The sequence below is a fragment of the Chelmon rostratus genome, chromosome 9 (assembly GCF_017976325.1).
Source record: "Chelmon rostratus isolate fCheRos1 chromosome 9, fCheRos1.pri, whole genome shotgun sequence".
Lineage (NCBI taxonomy): Eukaryota > Metazoa > Chordata > Actinopteri > Chaetodontiformes > Chaetodontidae > Chelmon > Chelmon rostratus.
The window spans coordinates 2,249,829-2,270,392 of record NC_055666.1 but is presented as its reverse complement, the minus strand read 5'-3'; the positions used below and the strand labels follow the sequence as shown (position 1 = coordinate 2,270,392).

At 41.4% G+C, this 20,564-nt stretch overlaps 1 non-coding gene across 1 annotated transcript; it reads left to right on the top strand.

The window, feature by feature from the left end:
* The first annotated feature begins 20,089 nt into the window (after positions 1-20,089).
* Positions 20,090-20,161, top strand: trnae-uuc. Its single transcript has one exon. It is a non-coding gene; the product is annotated as a tRNA-Glu (tRNA).
* The last annotated feature ends 403 nt before the right edge of the window (positions 20,162-20,564 follow it).

The following is a 20,564-nucleotide window of genomic DNA, read 5'->3' as shown; positions in this document are numbered from 1 at the left end:
TTTCTGGGACCAGTGCCCAAAGATGGCCTCGTTTCATTTCAGTAAATATCTCGACTGTTCTCAGTCTTGCTTTATCGCTTCACAAAACACACACACACACACACACACACGCACACACACACACACACACACACACACACACACACACACACACACACACACAGAATTGTATCTCCATCACTGTTGTGGACATTGCATTGACTTAAATTCATTACCTGGTGACTTACCTTAACCATAACCATAAGCACTACTTCCCTAACCTTAGCTCAAGCCTTCACCCTAAAATTTCATGATTTACATTACATGGACTTGCGTTTTGTCCCCACATGGAAGGCGAGTCCACACAATGTGACTGTGGAAACAGATTTATGTCCCCACAGCATGAGTAAAACACATACAAAATGATATTGTTTCTACACCAGACCTGGACAGACCACATAATGCTATGGGTGTCCTATTTTTACAATTACTATCTGTAAAAACCAAAAAGTCATGTTTTTGGTGAAGCGTTTAATTGCCTAGGGTTAATGATTAAGACCAAAAACATTCACTAAAGCTTTGTTTTAAAGGAAAGGGAATTTGTGAAAACATGACTTTGTACCTAAAAGGGTTTGTGTTGGTGGTCACACATTAGCTCTTGGAAATGCCAGAAATTGCTGTTAATTACTGTCATATTGCTTCTTTACTCAAGCTTGCATTCATGTAACACAACATGGTCCTTTTATCACAACATTATAATTCATTTGGAGCTGAATTTGAATAGATAGATAGATAGATAGTAGAGATCAGCTCCCAAAAGCCGGTATTCTTTTGGCTATTGCTGATGCAACAGTGGCCCTTAGTCTTAGAAGGCTGCGCCAATACTAGAAAATACAATTACTAAATGTAAGTCACTTTCTATTTTATGCAGGCTTCGCACTGTCGCTATTGGGTTAAGGGCTGTCGCTATTGTTGCTATTGGGTTAAGGGCTAAGCTGATCAGTGCCCACTGTGACACCAAGGTCCACAAGCGGATAATACACCAGTTTACAAGCCCCTAAACCAGTCTCAATTATTATCTGTTACGCCGCCCCCAGGAAGAAGAAAACATTTTGCGCCCCCCCCCCCCGCTGCGACTATAAATAGTGTCATTATTCTATAAAAAATATATAAAGTACATCTCTGCATAACACTGTATCCTTACTAACATTAAAGAAAACAAAAAAGAAAGAAATATAGATCAACTTATAACAAAGAAAAACTTTATTAACATTGTTTTTTAGTCTGTAACAGAAAATATTTTGTCAAGTCATCAATTTGCGCTGATTTGTGCTGATTTTTAAAAATCAAAATGAGGTTTGAAGCATGATACTGCAACTCTCAGAGATATGATGTTGCAAAAGGGAAATTTTGGTATTACAGCAGCAGGCAATGGCAGTCGAAAAAAAAATAGCAGCAGAAATAGAGAAATAGAAAATACAAAATAAAAGCTGACTATGTAACAACGTTTGGTCTGGTCTGGTCTGGTCTGGTCTGGGCTCTGGTGAATGGGGGAGGGAATGAGGGTAGAATCAAACCTGTTAAAAAACAGGTTCAGCTCATTTGCCCATTCCTGGTCTCCAGATTCTGGGCCCCTGCCATTGTCACTGCTGTGGCCTGAGATGGTTTTCAGGCCCCTCCAAAACTCTCTGGCATCGTTCCTCTGCAGGCTCCTCCAGCTTCCTCCTGTAGCTCTCCTTACCTTTCCTGGACACAGTTATCACGATGCGAGAACTCCCTCGGCAGGCAATACAGCCGGATGCTAACTGCTAGCAGCTCAATGTCTTGTACAGCGCTGCTCCTTAACACTGATGTGTGCTGAATTACCCCACCTCTTGTTCACAAACATGGCTATGCCTCCACTCTTCCTCTTACTGCACTCCATCGCTCGCCTGTCCGCTCTTAGGAGATGAAATTGTCCAAAGCAACATGTGAGAAATTAAAACAATCCTGGATGAATTAACAGGAGCCCAAAGGAACAAGGCAATGCTAATCAAAATGTCCACAGAATGAAAATGAGTTTCACTTTTGAATGGAAGAGCAATGAGGCCTCACCTCTGATTGATATCGAGTGTTTGCTTCCCCAGAGAAGGAACTGGAAGCAGCACCATGGTGTGAAAATTCTCTCACTACAGACTCTTCACACACTCACATAGACACTCTGAATCCTGCCTAACCCCATTTTGTGCATTACTGCAGTTTTGCATGAAGGTGCAACATCCCCTGCTGTGCGCTCTGAACAAGAAAGTCTCCGCAACGGTGATGGCAGCTCAGAGTTGGCAAAACCATCTTACTTCTTGCTCATGACTGTGTTGATTAATTGGTTCCACTCTTACCTTACGGAGGGAACTCAAGCAACTGTTGTTGCTGAAAGTATAAAGTCAAGCCCTCTTCCTATCAGAAATGGGGGGTTTACACTATATATAAATTGCAAAATTTTTCCTCATCAACTTATTGTCCTTTTTTTTGCTATGATGCCATTTTTACTAAGAGGCTGGTCCATCAAGAGGTCCCCACCTAAGAGGCCTAATCGTGGCTTCTTAGGTGGGGACATCTGCATCCTGAAGCCACCTACCAAATGTCCCCCACTGGCTTCACAGAACTCCAGGACTTCAGGGAGGCACCATTTTCCAACCTTAGAAACCTGAAAGCACTGATTACTAGGTACGAGATGAAGTTTCCCCCTCTGTCTCTCTTCCCCTGGAGCTAGCAGCTGACATTGGGAAGGCTCTCTGGCAGCTGTCTTGAACTCTCACCAATATGGATGCATCCAGGATTAAGACATGGCAGATTAGGAGGCAGAAAAATATCTGCCGACACATCTTAGCTTCTCCCTCTCATCGGATGGGAGCTGTTGGATGGTCCCATATCCTCCAAGGGTTGTTTGGACCATGCCACCAAAGTGCCACAGCTCACCCGTGGTGTCTTTTCATGTAGCACCATCACCAAATGTATCATTTGTCAATACTTGCAAGACCAATAACATTCCCATCATCCTCATCTGCGGTTTGTGCAGGGCTGCCAACTCTCTAACGCTTCTGGTGTGTGACACATGCTTTCACCTTCACTCTCAGAGCCCACACTATTCTCACACCAAAACACTGACAGCAACAGAGATGAAGAGGCAAACATAGTATAAAGTGCTATAAAGTGTTGGTGGAATAGTAATGGTTAAACCAAGCAAATGCTGGATATGTAGCGTGACCCCAGATTCTGAGTATAGGCTCTTAAGTTATACTCTGATGGTGCACGCGGCTTATTATGTCATCTTTTTTCGTGTCTGTGTGTGTGTGCGTGTGTGTCACAGACATTAATTTGACTGGTATGCAACAGCCATTTGTTTAATTTTATGGTTGCATCGAAAGTGGGTCACTCTGTTTGTGTTTAGTGCTAATGAGCAAATGCTGCCATGCTTACATGCTGAACTAAGACCACCGCTGTGTTTAAGTACGGCCCAGAGAGGTGTAGCTGTAGAGTGCTTACAGTGCAGCTGTCTGGGGTGCTTCTACTGTGTCTGATGTTGAGATCTGTGCTAATTTTTCCATACAAACCTGTCCGTTGAATCTTTACTTTACTAAATCCAACAAAGTACATGATCAGCACCTGTTGACATATCTCCTATTGTGTATATGATCCTCCCTTCATTGGTTATGCCATATAAAGAAGAGAGGCGCCAACATACAAACTGCGTCCTTGATAAGTTCACTGCACTGTGTTTGAGGTTGAATCAGTCACATATTTACCAGAAAAAGAGGGAGAAAGGTTTTTTGAAAGTCTGGCCCTGAATGTCCATGTTTTAAAGGCCAGAGCCAACATTGACATTGAGATCGCTTTTTGAAAATTTCAATGTGTTAGCAGTGGATTCAAAACCTTTAAGAATACATTTACATTGCATTACATGATGAGAACGGAACATGAGCAGAAAATCCCAGTTTGTTTCTGATTTTGAGAAAGAAACTATGTCAAAATACTGAAGCCTGAAAGCTCTGCATCACAGTTAAAGACCACAACACTGCACGTGTCTCTGTTGACCTAACCTGTGTACTGTATCGTCATGTAGATTTCTATATATACAACAAGTCAGTGTATATCGCTCCAGTGTATGACTCTGCTGGTTCGTGCTATTCTGTCCTGATCAAGACAGATGGATGGATAAATGGAAGTATGGATGGAATGAAGAGGAGTTATACCAGCTTTGAAATCAGGAGTCTCTCCAATTTGAGCACATCTGACCAACTACAGACGTCTGGCAGGTGGGTGGGAGGGAGGGCATGCAAAAAGATCAGCCTGCAAACAAGTTGCCGAGGATCAGGCAGGAGGGAGCGAGAGATGCCTGACAACAGTCAGATAATGAAATTGATTGCAGGGCACTGATGGGTGAAGGTGGTTTTGGCTGCGCCCATCTGACAGCACTAATGGCCGTGATTTGAGTTTGATAAGTACTGCTATTATCGTTGTTTATTTTAGAATGGCTGCATTTTTCTACCACTTTGATTACTCATAATTTTAAAGCCTGACCGAGTAAGCACAAGAGTACTCTGGTTGAAGAAGAATTCACCACTTTCCAAGGATCTACATGTCTGGATAGGTTACAATCTATGTGCTCTTGTGTTTTTGCATCATAACTAGCACAATTAAAACACCTTTAAGGGACACATTTTTTTTAATCATGCAGTTGTTGAAGTTAAAATGTCTAGGGTAAGGCCACCTGTCAGAGGTCCCTCCAAACAAATAGGGGGCAGTATATTACCTGATTAACCACTAACTGCTGCTCACTATTCTCTGCTCTCACTATCTTTGGCTGTAGCTACTAGCTGTCATTAGCTAGTTAACTCAGATAACCACGTAGCAAGTGGCCCTGTTAGCTGACTGGAGTCTGCCCCGACCAAGAGCTCGGAGCATGAGGAAGAAGATTATTGGTGCTTCCACTGTGGCGACAGAATCAGGCTCAGCAGCCTCGCAGCGAAGTGTGTTTTATGATAATATAGCAACTAAGCTCGTCTTGAAACTAAAATTCAGAAACTGTAATGTTGCATTTGTGTTTAATAAGGAAAACAGGTGTCGAATATTTCCTTTCTTCAAATGTTGTGAGTTTATTTGGTTTATGTATTAGACAAAAAAAGCTTAGAGAGCTTGTGAAATGTAGCAAATTCACATACACGTCCAAGCTTAATATTCACACAAACAGGATGGGCCGGGCTAGCTAGCTAATTCGCAAACATTGGCATGCTAATATGCTAAGATAGTAAGATGGCAAACATCGAATTGTTGGCATTGTCAGTGTGAACATGTTAGCATGCTGTTGTTAGCATTTAGCTCGAATCACCCTGTAGAGTTAAAAGCTACAACACTGGGGGCTCGTTTGAGCAGCTAATGGATGATGGACAGCCAAATGGAAAACCCGCTGCCTGTGAAGGTGACAAATTTGCACTATGCATGAATTAAGAGAGCTGGAACCTTGTTGCCCAAGTGATTCAGTGGCCCCCTGGCAGTGCTGCAACAAAGAAACTCCCTTTTTTGGAGACAGAAATACCAACAAGCATGTGCAGCAGGAAGTGGAAGTAAACCTGGAAGCCAGAGAACTCTTTTGGCTGAGAGAGCAATGTTCATTCAAGTGAATGGCCACCATTTCGGAGTCTGTTATCCAGTTCATGTAATGCATGCGTGATTTGCACGCTACACATCAGCACTAGCCTACACATAACATACAATTCCCTGTGTGCATGACAGAGGATGACTAGCACGGTGTTAGTGACCCTTCCAGGTGAACTGGACACCTGTTTGGTTCAGTTCAGAGACACATATAAAGACTATCATTACAGAGAAGCATTGTGGTTCATAATCCACCATGAACACCTTACCTACACTGTTCAACTTCTCATCTAGACATTTTCAACCAGAGAGGACAGTGAAACGGCGCTTCTCAGCCTGCTGTGACGTTACTCTGAGGAACCCCGGGGGATTAATGTTTCCATACAAAGAGCATTCAACCAAACAAAACAAAATGTGTTTATGCTTTTGGCCAAACAGCTAAAGGATTCTGCATTTGCTACCTCAAATATTTGCAAGAGCTTTTGTTGAATGTTTGTATTGTTTACGTCACCTTACTGTGTTGTTCCTATCCTCCTGCAGTGCAGTCGTTTGACTTTGCAAACATTTGCAAATGAATATGATGCACCAAGGGAGCAATAATTTAGTGGAACTGTGTGCTTTTGACGTAAATGTACACACACATTTGGAGCTTATGATTTTGACTTTCTTGGACCAATTTGCTGCTTTGAATCTGCACTCAAACAAGTTTATCTCAGATCAGAGCACTGAGGGCAAATGTGGTAACTTAATGTGGTCATTTCAAGTAAGGTGCACCTCCTACATAAATGAGTCAGTTTTCTCTTGGGAGAAGATTTTGTGGACTGTCCTGGAGATTCAACTGGACATGACTGACCCCTAATAATCTCAGTGTTTATGTGCTTTTTCTAACCCCATGCATTGCTTGACTACAGTGGCTACAGGCTTACCAGAAGTCAGTCACTAAAATCTGCCCTATTGGAAATAGAGGCCAGTGTATTCTCAAGGAGAGATCTGACTGAGAGACCAGCTTCAGAGAAGAGCTGAGCTGGAGAAGGTAGAGAGGGAAAATGGAAAACGTGTGGCAGTGCTGATAAGGAGGGATGATTGTATTTTTTGGGAGGGGCAAGAGGAGATACTGTGTGTGGCTTAAGATGAGGAAGGTGAGAGGAAGTAAAGGAGAAAGAGAGGAAGGTGGAAAGAGAGAAATGAACCACCAAAGAGTAAAAATGAAGTATTTCTGGTATAGCAATAAAAAAACACCAGAAGATGTGTCATATAGACTCATGCATCAGGCTGTAATGAAAGTCTAGCCACAGCAATAATGAGCTATGGGCTCCCACTGACCCCCTATTCCCCACACATGCCCATCAGCTGAGGTGCACACACCAGACTTTTTGCCATCTTATTTTGCCTAAACCCAGATACCAACCAGAGCAACTCTGCTGAAATACTGCCCTGCCACTTGTTTGCCGAGGGTCACACTCATTTGTGATCATTTGATTAATCATGCATTTATTAAGGAATGTTGACCTCTAAGTTAATATCAGCTGAAATAATAAAGAGAGAGTATATTCTGCTGACATTATAATTTAGTGGTGCCTATTTCTCCTTAACCTGGGGGCATTCAGGGCCCTGAAGGCCCCTCAAGGTCTGCTGCCCTAAGCCTGTTACCTGCTTTACCCGGCTGGTAATCCAGAATGGGCTGGATAAAATGTCAATGCAGGAACCGTTGTTCTTGAGGTTAATAATGACTGCTTTCTCTTTTTTTGTGCCAGCTCCAGGGTCCTTGTGTTGTGCATGTTGGCTCACTGATTTGACTTAGCAAGACACTTCAATGGAGCAGAGCTCATTAATGCTATTAGTTCCACTCACATGCTGCATAAATTTGATCAATTACTCTTTGCTTTTGAGGATCTGTAAAGTGGTTAACACTTACAAATCTAATTTTATCCTGGAGAGCAGACTTGTCAATTGAAAATGGCAATTTAGCATTTAAAAGCCATGGAAATGGAAATAATCTTTCACTGAGGGATGTTGGGTACAGTCTTGTTCCTTTTTCACAGTTTACCGATTTCAAAATATGAATGTCATTTTGAAACAGTATCTGTTGCTTTTAAAGGAGCAGTCGACATTTTGGGGAAATGGTGTTTGCCAAGTATATGAGCATATGATTCAGATGAGAAGATGAATCAAGACAGGACTCAGATGCAGAGATTTATCAACAGGCAGGTTTATTTAGACACAGAGTGTCAAAGAAATCGGGCTATCTAATTAAACAGGAGAGGGCATAAGAAATCTCACAATGAAACGAAAAACGAAAATCGCTCCAGATGGAGGATGACGATAATTAGATCTAACGACAGTAAACGAAAAGATTAACAAAAAAACACTCCCGAGGGAGGAGAAACTCGAAGGCTACATAAACAAACACTCCGACAGGAGGAAAACTACACTAGGCAAAAAAAAGCACAAATAATAATTCACTCCTAAAAAGCTGAGGATCTATGAAACGTAATTAACTTTAGGTGATGATCAAAAAACACTCTTAATGAGGGAAACAATTCGGCTAAACACAAAACAATGATCAAAAGGCAAAACTAGGTTTATCAAAATTACAAACCAAAAAATCCCTTGACTAGAGGAACAATGGCTTACCTAATGCCATACTTCCTGGCTTTGAGCTGGGAGGAATTATGAAAAATTGAGCCCACAGTTTGGGCAAAATGTTTTACTGTAAAGAGTTCTGGAAGCAGCTACTGCAAATTCTCGCTAAATTATTCTCAAATGTTCATGAATGTTTTGGATTTCATTACAATGTGATATGTTTGAGAATTGGATCTCAAGAACGCATTGTTTGGCAGTATTTTGAATTCTATCCTCATGTTAACTAGCGCAGTCGTTGTCAGCTGGTTGCTCAACAAGATCATAACTTGCCCTTCGTATAAGGTTGTGAGTTTGAGCCCTGGGCGATGCAGCGTAAACATGCTAATGCCTAAAGCAAAACAGCTCAGACATTGTGCTCTATGAATTAGGTTTAATGATAATTTTGGTGAGGACAGAGACCCTCCTGTCATTTGTATTCCTTGTCTTCTTTTCTTCATCTTCCTGTAAAACATTACTAAAAACAGAATGCAGTCATCTGCAAATAAACTGTGTTTGCCGACAATGGTTTTACAAAGTGTTCCTGAGCCCATGTAGTAACATCTTTTATCCAATCATGCCAATCCAAAGAGGTGAACCTCTCTCCATCCTCGCTTGTGAACCACTGAGCCTTTCCAGGATGCTCCTTTTATACCCAATCATGACACTATCACCTGTTACCAATCAACCTGTTTGTTGCTCCTGTCCCAACTTGTTTGAAACGTGTTGCTGCATTAAATTCAGAATAAGCAGATATTTACAAAAATCAAAGAAGTTGATGAGGTAAAACATATAATATTTAGTGTATGTCAAAAAGGATTATCAACTGATCACATTCTGTTTCTGTATGTTTTACACAACGTCTCAATGTTTTTAAAATTTGGATTATTGTTTTGTCTTAGCCTTTGAACAATTTCTTAATGAATACCTGCTGGACACAAGGAAGGACTGCATGTATGTTGGATGTATCCTGAAGGACTGGCCAGCTTGCTAACAAGAAATAATTTATAAAGACAAAAGAGTTGTTGAATATCAGTTTTCCTGTGCTAAGTTAAGTTATATAACTGATATCAATCTCACTATCTGACTCTGACAATTAAAGAATTTCTCTTCATATCAGACTGTTCCTGAGAACATAATGAAGTAACACCCACTTCTATGAACTCCGACTTTGACATGCTCATTTGAGAGCACCAACTTTGTAAAGAAACAGGCATTTCTCAGTGGATCAACCCATTCTACACTCGACCAATTAATTCTCATTCTGACTTGATATCTCTATTATTGCAGTTTAAACTGTATAGAAGGAGATCCTTCTCCCCCCTCCTTTTTGTTTGTAAAGTTTGGCAAGGCTCATTTGGGCAGATCGATAGTTTGCTACCTTTAGCAGTCACCTTGCTAAATGGGACTGTCTTTTAGCTGACTATTGATTTACTCATGACGAGGTAAGTAAGAGAACGTTCCACTCATTAAACAAGAGAACAAAAGAGGGAGAGCCAGAGAGCACTGCCAGTGATTACTGTAACCTGTGCTATAGTGTTAGTAACACTAATGCTGTGCAACCCTTGAGTAAAAGACACTGCAATAATATCTGTAAGATCTTTCTCTCACCTAGCTCCCATCATCATTAGTCAGGGTCAGAAGATTGCTTCCCTTTCTGCAGACTGGCTCTACACACCTTCATCCTCACAATGCTTTCCACTGCATGTGTTCATTTGTGTTAGCTAAGGCAGATCCTTAAAACACTGGAATTGGTGAACTACCGTGTTTACTATGGGGCAATTTGTCTATGGTGATCTGATTAATTGCCAATTTTGTTTGTGAATATGCAACACTAAAGCACAACATGAATTTGAATGTTCAGGGTCTTAAGAGGCTCCTTCGTTTAAGGGTCTCTTGTCTTCTAGAGGAGTCCTCTGTCACAATGTAATTTTGATACCTTTAAAGCTGAACTGATCACTATTCTTATATCAGTAATCGGTAAAATAAACACATATAATGTGGAACGTGTCGCTATTAGTGGCCAGTCCTGTATCACCAACTCTGTAGTCCCTGTCAACTCTACAGAGCATGCCAGCATCTTTCAGCTGATTGTTTTGGTTTAGCAAACAGCTGTTTTCATCAATCAGCTCCGACCAGCCCACTGTTCGCTACATGCTTACCACCAAACAGAAGACAGGCGCAGTCAGTGACGAGCAGATGAGCACAGTGGAACATTGAGTAGCTACAGAGTAAAATATTCTTCTCAGGAGTTGGTGGAGACCAAAACAGAGCTACAAAGAGAGTGATTATTGGACTTACATTCATCACTTTCATCTGTCTGCTATCATGCTTGTCACCATGGCTTCATAAGGTGACAATAGTCACTGTTGTGTTTGTTTGCAGCTTGCTCTGCTGTAGCCTGAAGTGGCTGAATAGTATCAAATAATACTGCTGTAATCTTTATTTTGTGTTTCCAAGGTTCCTTAATAAATCTGACTTTTAACTGACTGTTGAATGCTCATTTACTCCACTACATGCTCATACTAGTTGGTTTTTGAGGCTTCACATTTGATATAAAGACTGATGTGTTGTGTAAAATGATAACTGTACCTGATGGGTACTGAAAGGAAACAGGATACATACACAAGTCATAGGAAAGTGTGAAGAACAAGAGGGGTCAGGGGGGGCCAAAGCTTATTCTTGCCCTTGGGCTCGCTAGCAGGTTAATCCGGTTCTGGATGTATCATATTACAACTGTAATACTTTAAAAGCCACATTTTTTTTAATGGAAATCTAATCTAATCTAGCCTAATTTAATCTATTCTGCAATGCTAACCTAACCTAACCTTATGTAGCCTGATAAATAAGCGACAATATTTACATACAGAAATCATTACTCTGAATTCATCAGTCTCTGACATGACTGTGAATTACAAGTTAAAGGTGATTTCCTCCTGTAGGGGTCACTGTTGCATCGCAGGTGACACGACAGTTACTGGTGCCTAGAGAGGCTCAGAACGTCATTGAAACACACACACACACACACACACACACACACACACACACACACGATAAAACAAAGTCTTCTTGATTATCATTCAGAAGCAGTCCGGGTATGACCAATCATTTAACAGCATCAAATAAACAAAACAAAGATTTAGATCAACAGACAGTCAAACAATGAAGCCAGGTTGTAACAACCATTCACATGTATGTACACACACACACACACACACACAAATCTCCCCTCCCCTGAAACACACATACACATTTTGAAGCATCTCTTTCTGCTTGCTTTGGTAAAGCCAACAGCAGAATTAGAGTATGTTATACTGTGAACTGTAAGTGTGCACACAGACACACGTAATAGCTCAGTTGAAGAGGAAGGCAGCGGCTGCTATTTGTCTAACAGCATCTGATGACTGACATCACTGGTGCTTACAGATGACACATGCTTGTATCGTTGCTACAGTAACTCTAGAGGCATCTGTGAGTCACCACAGTTATCATGATTCATTAACTCCTCAAAGCAGAGCCCTGGCGCCTGATTGGCCGATGAAGGTAAAGAGCATTAACAGAGGTAGAGGTGGACGTGGCTGGTGCAGAACAGACCGGTGGGACTGGGGGGAGGTCACAGACGTTATTAGAACAGCAAGAGGAACAACAAAGGCATGCTTTTTCTTCTGTTTATCCCTGACCTCAAGCATTTCCCTCAATGAAACAGGCACAATCACAGGCACACACAGGCATCAGACTCATATTTTGTCCAGACAGTTTGATCCATTTGTGAAATGTTGACAGTCCCTCTCTGGCCACAACTGATCAATATGTTTTCATGATTATTGCTTTTCTGTCACATGGAGGTATGATTCCTGTGCAGTGTGGGAGGATTTCACTCCAACAGTAGTCCAACAACCTTTTTAACTATCTAAAACAACAATCACACAAGGATGACCGCTCTTTGCAGCAACAGGACAGGTGTGCAGAGACGTGAAAGTATGCAGGGTTTGAGAGAGTGCGTTCTTATTCCCGCCTGTACCACTCGTCATGCTGTCACTACAGCCTGAAAGGACATGAATTCTGGGAAGAAAGATGAGGGAGGCACAGTCAGAAGGAGGCTATGATGGCAGGATATTAGTGTGGCAGTGCAGAACGACAAACGTTTACCAGTCAGATGACTCGTTATACAAACTAGTTTGTTTCAAGTATCTGAAACTTTGCACTAAGAGGCCAGTTGGCACGACTCTCAACTGTTTTATTGGCTTTTTCTACAAAGCCTAAGTTTTGACATTTCATCATGTGACAGAATTTTAAGCTTTGTGGTTTCTGCATGATAAGCTCTTCAGGAGTTGTGGGGTTTTTTTATGTCCACAGTCTTGAACCTTTGACTTTTGATCAAAGAATCAGATATTTTCTAACTCAGTTGTTCATCTTTTGCACCGATGTCTCTACAAGGAGAGTTTCATGTTCATCCAAGCTGCAACAAATGCTGCAACTTTCAGTCAAATAACACTGTCTGTGCAGTAAGTGTGCAGGACTTTTACTTCAAGAACCCTGGATACCCAAAATAACTCCTGTCACTGTGTAGCTGTTCGATTTTTTAAATTCTGCACTGCAATAGAATTACTGCTTGTAACAGACGTCTTGGGTAAGTTTGCCTTCTTTCTCATTTCCAAAAAACAATAAAGCACAGTTGTGTAAAGCACCTGCAATTCAGAATCCTTGCAATTCAATAATGAGTGTATATTGTTAATGATTGAAGTGAGACTGTGCCTGAAGTAATGCAGATAAGTGTAAAAAATGCATTGTCTTGTCTGCTTTGGGCTTCCTTACACACTATGTGGAATTTTCCATCCCTGAAAAATGTTTCAGTAGCAATAATTTAAAATGTCAGTAAGAGAGTTCAAAGAGAAAGACAGATTAATATCTTTATTTTAACCTCCTCTGCTGCAGTACAAACTGCTCCACAAAAGAGACATGGTGTATACAGGGTACAAATATGTCTTTTGAATAAACTGTATAAACTTATTGTCCTGTTAACACAGTTTGACTTGCTGATGAGCTTGCAAGCTCAGGATGCTGTTGTGATTGACTACGATGATCAAGGCTGGCAGTTTACAGCGGCTCAATGAGTAACCCTGCAGCTTCTGAACCACCCATGTCACAAGGAGGCATGCATAAACTTTGCTTTGGCAGCTTCTGGTGTCACGGTGTCGGGATAGGGGGATTACTCTTTGCCTCAGCTAGCAGAGTATTTATGGCAATCAATCAACCCAACTTCACACTGAAACAGTCAACAGTAACAGAATGGGTAAGCCAGTGACAACAACTGGACCAGTCATACACTAATACCCCTTGCACTCTAAACAAAAAACCACCACCAACACTCAGTAACATCAGCCTTTTGTCTTCAGTGGGGACAAGTACAATCTGAATTCATTCCCAGGTCAAGTGATGCTGCAGTAATTATCAACTCCAGCTCTGATCGGCACTGATGGAAACATGAGACCCTGGTGAACATGTTCATTTTCGACCGTTGTCTGGCTCGATGCTATGACGCACATTTAGGTTCCACATAAATATCCAGGGACACTATTTATTATTTTTTACTATATGAGAACATCATGCAGAGAAGATTTTTGCTTTTAGAATTTTGTTCTTCGTACTGTGTCATGTGTAGCACTAGCAGGACAGCGAGGTGAGCTTATTCTTATTTTAGGGGAATCGTTCAGTCGGTGTGGAGTTTGAAAGAGAGACTGAGATCAGATATAAGATGTGACCACTGTAACATTAAATAAAACCAGAAAAAGTAGAAAGACAAACTCGTCAACTAGCAATGGGTAAAGGAGTAATTCTGCAACTTTTGAGTGTGTTGAGCCGCTTTTTAAAATTCCACCTATATTAAGTCCAGAAGCCAGCTGAAGCTGTTTGGTAGCTGTTTGTTCATAACCCAACATAGAACAGATTTCACCTGCTGAGACCAAGTGGATCCACAGACATGTCAGTCAAACAGCGTATCAATCCAACGACACTATCCAACAATGATGAACAGTTTGGTTTCATGGAGGACAAAAGATACAAAATTCTTCCCTTTAGAAAGAGATTTCTGACGTTCTGTGGTTTTTAGTATTTCTGTGCAGACGGTGGACTGCGAATGCAATGAAGAACGCATTTGACATCTAGGCTGGATTTTAAAATGTACCCACATCAGGTTGGACTAAGACTTCCTTTACTTGCTTTCTCAACCTGCAGCATGGGACTAGCGATTCTCAGTGAATAAACCCATCTCCCCTTCCCCTACCAACTGCTATCACCCCTCAAGAAGACATACTGGTGGAAGCTGCCATGCAGACACCCTTATCACCGCTCCGACTGTGTATTGCAGTGTACAGCATGTGCTTCCAGGACTACAACGTGTGTGAGCGACTGAGTGTGTAAGCCGGTGCCTCTGGTGAATAGATTAGCGTTATTGCATCTTTAAAACAGGGCACGGCTCAGCCTTGCACGCATGTTTAAACTAAACGCTAATGCAGCATACTGTCACTTCTCGGCTTTGTAAAGAAATCCTTCACAGATGACAAGGGAGGGTGGAGGAACGTAGGGATCAGAGGGAATGGGACGGGGAAAGGAGGGGGAGGAGAGAAGGGGAGGGAAGTGTAAAATAAAAGATGACATTTATAATTTATTTATTCTAACTGAGAGAGAACAGAGACCCCTGCCCGTGAATTATGCATCTGCAGGAACGGTCATCTCTGTGAGCGACCTACCAGCACCTACAGTATCTATAGCTGCGATGTGAATGGAAAAAGAAGGAGGGAGAACATGAGCGGACGGGAGGGAGGAGATAAGCAGAGGCAATGTGGGAGATGAAGGAAAAAGTGGACAGAGAATGAGAAAGGGGAGATGAAAGAGGATTAGATGATGTTAAAAGTACATGCAAAATGGCCGTGAGAGGTTCTCAGATATCAGAATATCTTTCTTCATTAACAGTTACACAGCTTTATTTATTTAAGATAAGATAAGATAACTTTATAAATCCCACACCGGGAAATATAATTGGTACAGACAGCATAGAAAGATTAAAAAGACAACAACAATAAAAATCAACTACATATGTCCATTTTCTACTAACAATTTAAAGGTGATGCTACAAATACTAATACTAAGGGTAAACTTCTGACCCACTGAGAATGTGATGAAAGAAATAAAAGCTGAAGTAAAGCATTCTCTCTGATATTATTCTGATATTTCACATCATTAAAATGTTGTGACAGGGAATGTTTACTAGGATTAAATGTAGATAATAAGATATAATTGTAAAAAACTAACTTTAAATGTGTTTGGTTAAAGTGTATGTAAATTCCCAATTTCAAAAGTGTGTGGAGTACAGGGGAAAGAGAGACTAGTGGTAACTCCAGTTTGGTTGTGTAAACGACTGTATATGACTGATGTAAAACTGTAACTCCCAGGTTCTTCTTGTTACTAATTAAATGTCTTTATTTATTACATATTAATTAACCATTAACCATTTGCTGAATTTTCAACTGCAGTCCTTTGGCAAGATGCTTTAAAACCAGTGACAGCATAAGAACAATAAAGACACATAATATGGTGAAATTCCCAGCAAAGGCTTGACCCGTGAGCCCTAAATGTTGAAAAATGATGCTCAAGGGTACCCAGTTCCTTAAAAAGTGAGGCCAAGGGGTCCCGACCGATCGTCCATATGTCACAAGTTGAGAGTGAGAATTAATTGGTTAGGAATCAGGTCTTAAGACTTTGACTCTGAAGGACAGTTACCACACAGTCCTGTGTGAGTCGAACTCAGGATGACTAGGATGGCATATTAATCCACATAAATGTTCAACTACAGTGAACTCTGACACGTGATTTTGTGTAGTCAACCAATAGCAAGCTGTCTTGAAAGTCACAACCTTTGAGGGGATGGAGAGCCAGAGAGTTCAAAATAAAGGAAGCTATTGTATCTGTGCTGCACCATTCACATTAATTTAGCTCCTCTGTCAGAGTAGAAACTGTTCCACAAAAGAGCAATGACAGTCAGGAGACAGGAGTAAGTGGTACAAAAACATCTTTTGAATGAACTGCATGAACTCGAGGGGTTCCTGCCCCTGTCATTGTGTTGGCTTCTCCTAGTTGTTGGTTGGGACAGCTGCACAGGGGGGCTGCAACCGGTGGGGGATATCATGCACCTGTTTGGAGCTGTCAACAGTAGAGTTAGTGGTCACGAGAAGTACAGTGGAGAGGGAAGTGGCACATTTCAAACTAGGGGGAATGTGTATATGAATGTGACTTCACTTGATGGGAGAACTATATGTATTTAGATGTGAATACACACACACAAAACACACCCTGCCAAACTATGGCCACCCGGCTGTCTTCACCTGTTTTTCTTTGAGGTAGTGCAGTGTCAGACTGACTGCAGCTTGGAGGTGTGGTGAACTTCAGATGTGAGCAGGATTGGACGGGCATGTTAATCAAACACACAGGAGAGAATTGCTGCTTCGGTGACTTGAAATATAATTGACTTGTCGGCTTTCCCAGCTGTTGAAGAGACTAACATTAAAACCATCCATGGAGAAATATTCCTCTCTGCGTGACAGTGGAAAGAAATGCGAGGCCATTAGGAGGGAACCTTCCAGTGAGTGAGGTGTTTGGAGTGGTTTATTACAACTCTGGAGTCTTCACTCTTTTTAGTTTAGTTTGTTTGGCCAAGTGAGAAAGATGCCATTAAATTTAACAACAAACAGCTTTATGGGTATTGGACCAACACTGACAATCAACAGTCATACTTAAAAAGTGAGGGGAAGCGAGGGGTCCTGACCAACCAGACTGAGATTACAGCGGGTACTGACCATGATTGATCTGCTGTGGCGATGAAGACCAGGGTCAACATAACGTTAAAATGTTATTTACAATGAAAGGCAGGGTAAATGCACAGTGAAGAGAAATAAGCTTAGTGGATTAATAAAATAAGATCAATATTTCAGTATAAAAAGAGGCGCTGAGGGAAAACAGTGGTTCAATCTTTTTTTAATAAGACGCCAGATATTAAATATAAATTATTATTCAGCCATTTATCGACTACTAAAATTAAATGGCTACTAATTATTGTGACAAAAGAAAAAAAAAAGTTCTGTAAAAAGCTATAATAAACTGATAATTACACATTAACTTTTCCTATACAAAACAGCTAAAAACTAGACAGTAGATGACAATGATTCAGCTAGTTTGATGTTTTGTATGAAATTGCGAGTACTAATTCAAAATAACATTAGCAGCGTCGCCTCACAGCTAGAAGATCCCCGGTTCGATCCCGCCTGGGGTCTTTCTGTGTGGAGTTTGCATGTTCTCCCTGTGGAGCGTGGGTTTTCACCGGGTTCTCCGGCTTCCTCCCACAGTCCAAAAACATGCTGAGGTTAATTGATAACTCTAAATTGTCCATAGGTGTGACTGAGTGGTGTGCGTGGTTGTTTGTCTGTATATGTAGCCCTGTGGTAGGCTGGCGACCTGCCCAGGTTGTCCCCTGCCTTCGCCCGAGAGATGGCTGGGATAGGCTCCAGCCCCCCCGTGACCCTGCAAAGGATTCAGCGGTGTATAGATGGATGAATTCAAAATAACGTCAGATGGACTGTGGCGACCAGTCAGTAGAGGGTACAATGCACTTCCCCACTACCCTCAAATCTTAATTTAGAGCCAGAAAGCCTGATAAATTAGAAATTATATGGTCTGTGTGAATACTCAGTTCTGATTGGCTCCAGCGTATCCACAAAATCCTGATACCACAAAAATGTAGGAGACCGGACAAAGTCCCAACTCCACTTGGAAAGCAACAAGATTTATACTTTCATTTAGCCATTTGAAAGACTCTTTCTTCATATTTGTGTTACACTGGGAAAATGGAATGACTTGTGGAGTCAGAGAGAGTTGCCATGCAATAAGGTACTCCGGCTGGATTCAAACCCAGGATGACCTTATTCAGCCAGTGTTTCACATTCTGGAACTTTCCTTTTTTCTGCTCCTCCCTCACAAAACATGAAACATAAAAAACAATAAAATGAAATGAAAAATGTAACAATAATAATGGAAAAAGGTTTCTAAACTGTCTTCCGAGAGCCTCACTGCCTGTTTTTGTCAGATGGCGCATTTCTTTTCTTTAGATTTTTATTGATTCACTTTGCTTATTTTTGGCACTTTTAACCTCTCTTGCTTGAATTAAAGTCATTAATGCTCATGTCATCCCCTCCCCCATGCCCCCCAGGTGGCCTTATCACTTTCTGCCTCTCCTCATCACCTAACCTCTGCACCCACCTACACATCTGCTCCTAAACCCTCATCAGCCACTCAGTATACATAACATGGCCATTCCCCTCACTTCTCCACCCTGTTGTCTATAAACCTTTTTCATTTTCACTTGTCATGGCAGAAAAATCACACATGGAACATATTATGTTAATGATGTCTTCATCAAATGTCCCAGTAATGCGGCAGGTACATCTCAGTGACATTCACTTGTCCATGCACAATTGCAGGGCTAGTTGGTGATCTGCTGTAGCTGGCAAGCTAACCGTTAACTCAATAGCTAATCCGTCACAATTATTCAATCAGTTCTCTCTATTGTCTCTGCTGTTCTTTTCATTCCCACCTGCCACTGGGTTCACCACTGACTATTTTCTTCAATAAAAAGTTATTGAACAGGGAAAGAAAGGATTAGTTCAAACTGTTTATTCACAAGACTTATTTGTACCGCAGACTCCTGTCTCATAACTGTCTGCAAATGTATATTCAAAGAGAGGAGGTGAAATAAAAATGATTTGGACTCTCTGGCTCTCCACGTGTCAAGATGGCTTGCTACTGGAAAATTACAAAAATTTGTCAAAGTTCACTAATGTTCCTCTCTCTGAGGTACAATAGAGCAGCAGTACAAACGATCTAGCTGAGCCTCTGTCTTCAAGGATGAAACTTGAAAGACATCAGTTAGTCAAAATAATCCCAACTCATTGTCCTCGGTGTCACTGATTCATATCCAACTATGATCTCCAAGGTCAAGAATCAGCTTTCATGCTTAAAATTCAATAGTTAAGTGTATACTTGCATGTTTTCTAAATGCTGTGAAACGATTCACCATGCAACAACAAGGTCAGTTCTTCAAAAATGAAACTATGATGTTCATTGTAAAGGATTTCTTACAGTATCTCAACCGTGTTTAAAGTCTCTATAAACTCACTGTAGTCACAAATTAAATGGAAGCGAGGAAGGTAGAGGGTAGGTTGTAAAATGGTCAGCAGTAAGGTAATGTACATGTGGCTGGTGGTACGATGGCTAAAACATGCAACATCTTTGGTACTGTCCCTTCCCCAGCCAGCTGAGTACGTGAGTGAATGTTAAGCATCGTGTTACATCACGACAGTAGACGTTGTCACTGTATGTGCACAGTTTTACATATTGCAGGGACCTACATGATTGAGAGCTAGACAGACGGTGTGTGTGTTTAAAGTGAATGGTACGTTTGTAGAGATGTGGGCTGTACTCTGCTCTGCCATGGGGAATGCTGCTGTGTCACAGGACTGACAGGGATGGAAGAGCAGCTAGGGAAATGATAAACAATCTGTGTGTGTGTGCGTGTGTGTGTGTGTGTGTGTGTGTGTGTGTGTGTGTCGCTCTGTGTCATCAGGTATTAGTCTAAAGCTTTGCGCGCTATAAGGCTTTGAACATACTATGTTTCTTAATCCAGCACTGCTTTTGATAGGACAGAATTTGACTGAGATATGCAACGCCCACATGCTCACATATACAGCTGAAGTTGTGAATTCTGTTGGTTTGTAATCAGCTGTCTTCACAGCTTTATGTTCTTCTTCAGCAGTCCCATATGGTCTAGCGGTTAGGATTCCTGGTTTTCACCCAGGCGGCCTGGGTTCGACTCCTGGTATGGGAACTATCTTTGGGGCAGCCGTGGTCTAGAGGTTGGAGAAGCTGCTTGTGATCAGAAGGTTCCTTGAGCAAGGCACTTAACCCCCCTGGGCGCCTGATGTGGCAGCCCACTGCTCCTGTGTGTTTCGTTGCATATGTTTGGGATCAATAAAGTACTTTTGGATGATGCTGGTGGAGACCGTTGGGTTGGGTTGGGTTGAGTGATTTCTGTTGACTGTGAATCATCATTTTCATGCTAATCCCGCCATTCCTTTATTCATTTTTGTCCAGATGATTTGTAACTGTACGTTGACTGATACTGGTACCACTGATGTGTCCTTTATTGTATCATGGCTTGCTTAATAGGAACTGGACGTCCAAAAAAATCCTGCAGTTGAATGACTCCAAAGCAGATATCATTATAATCA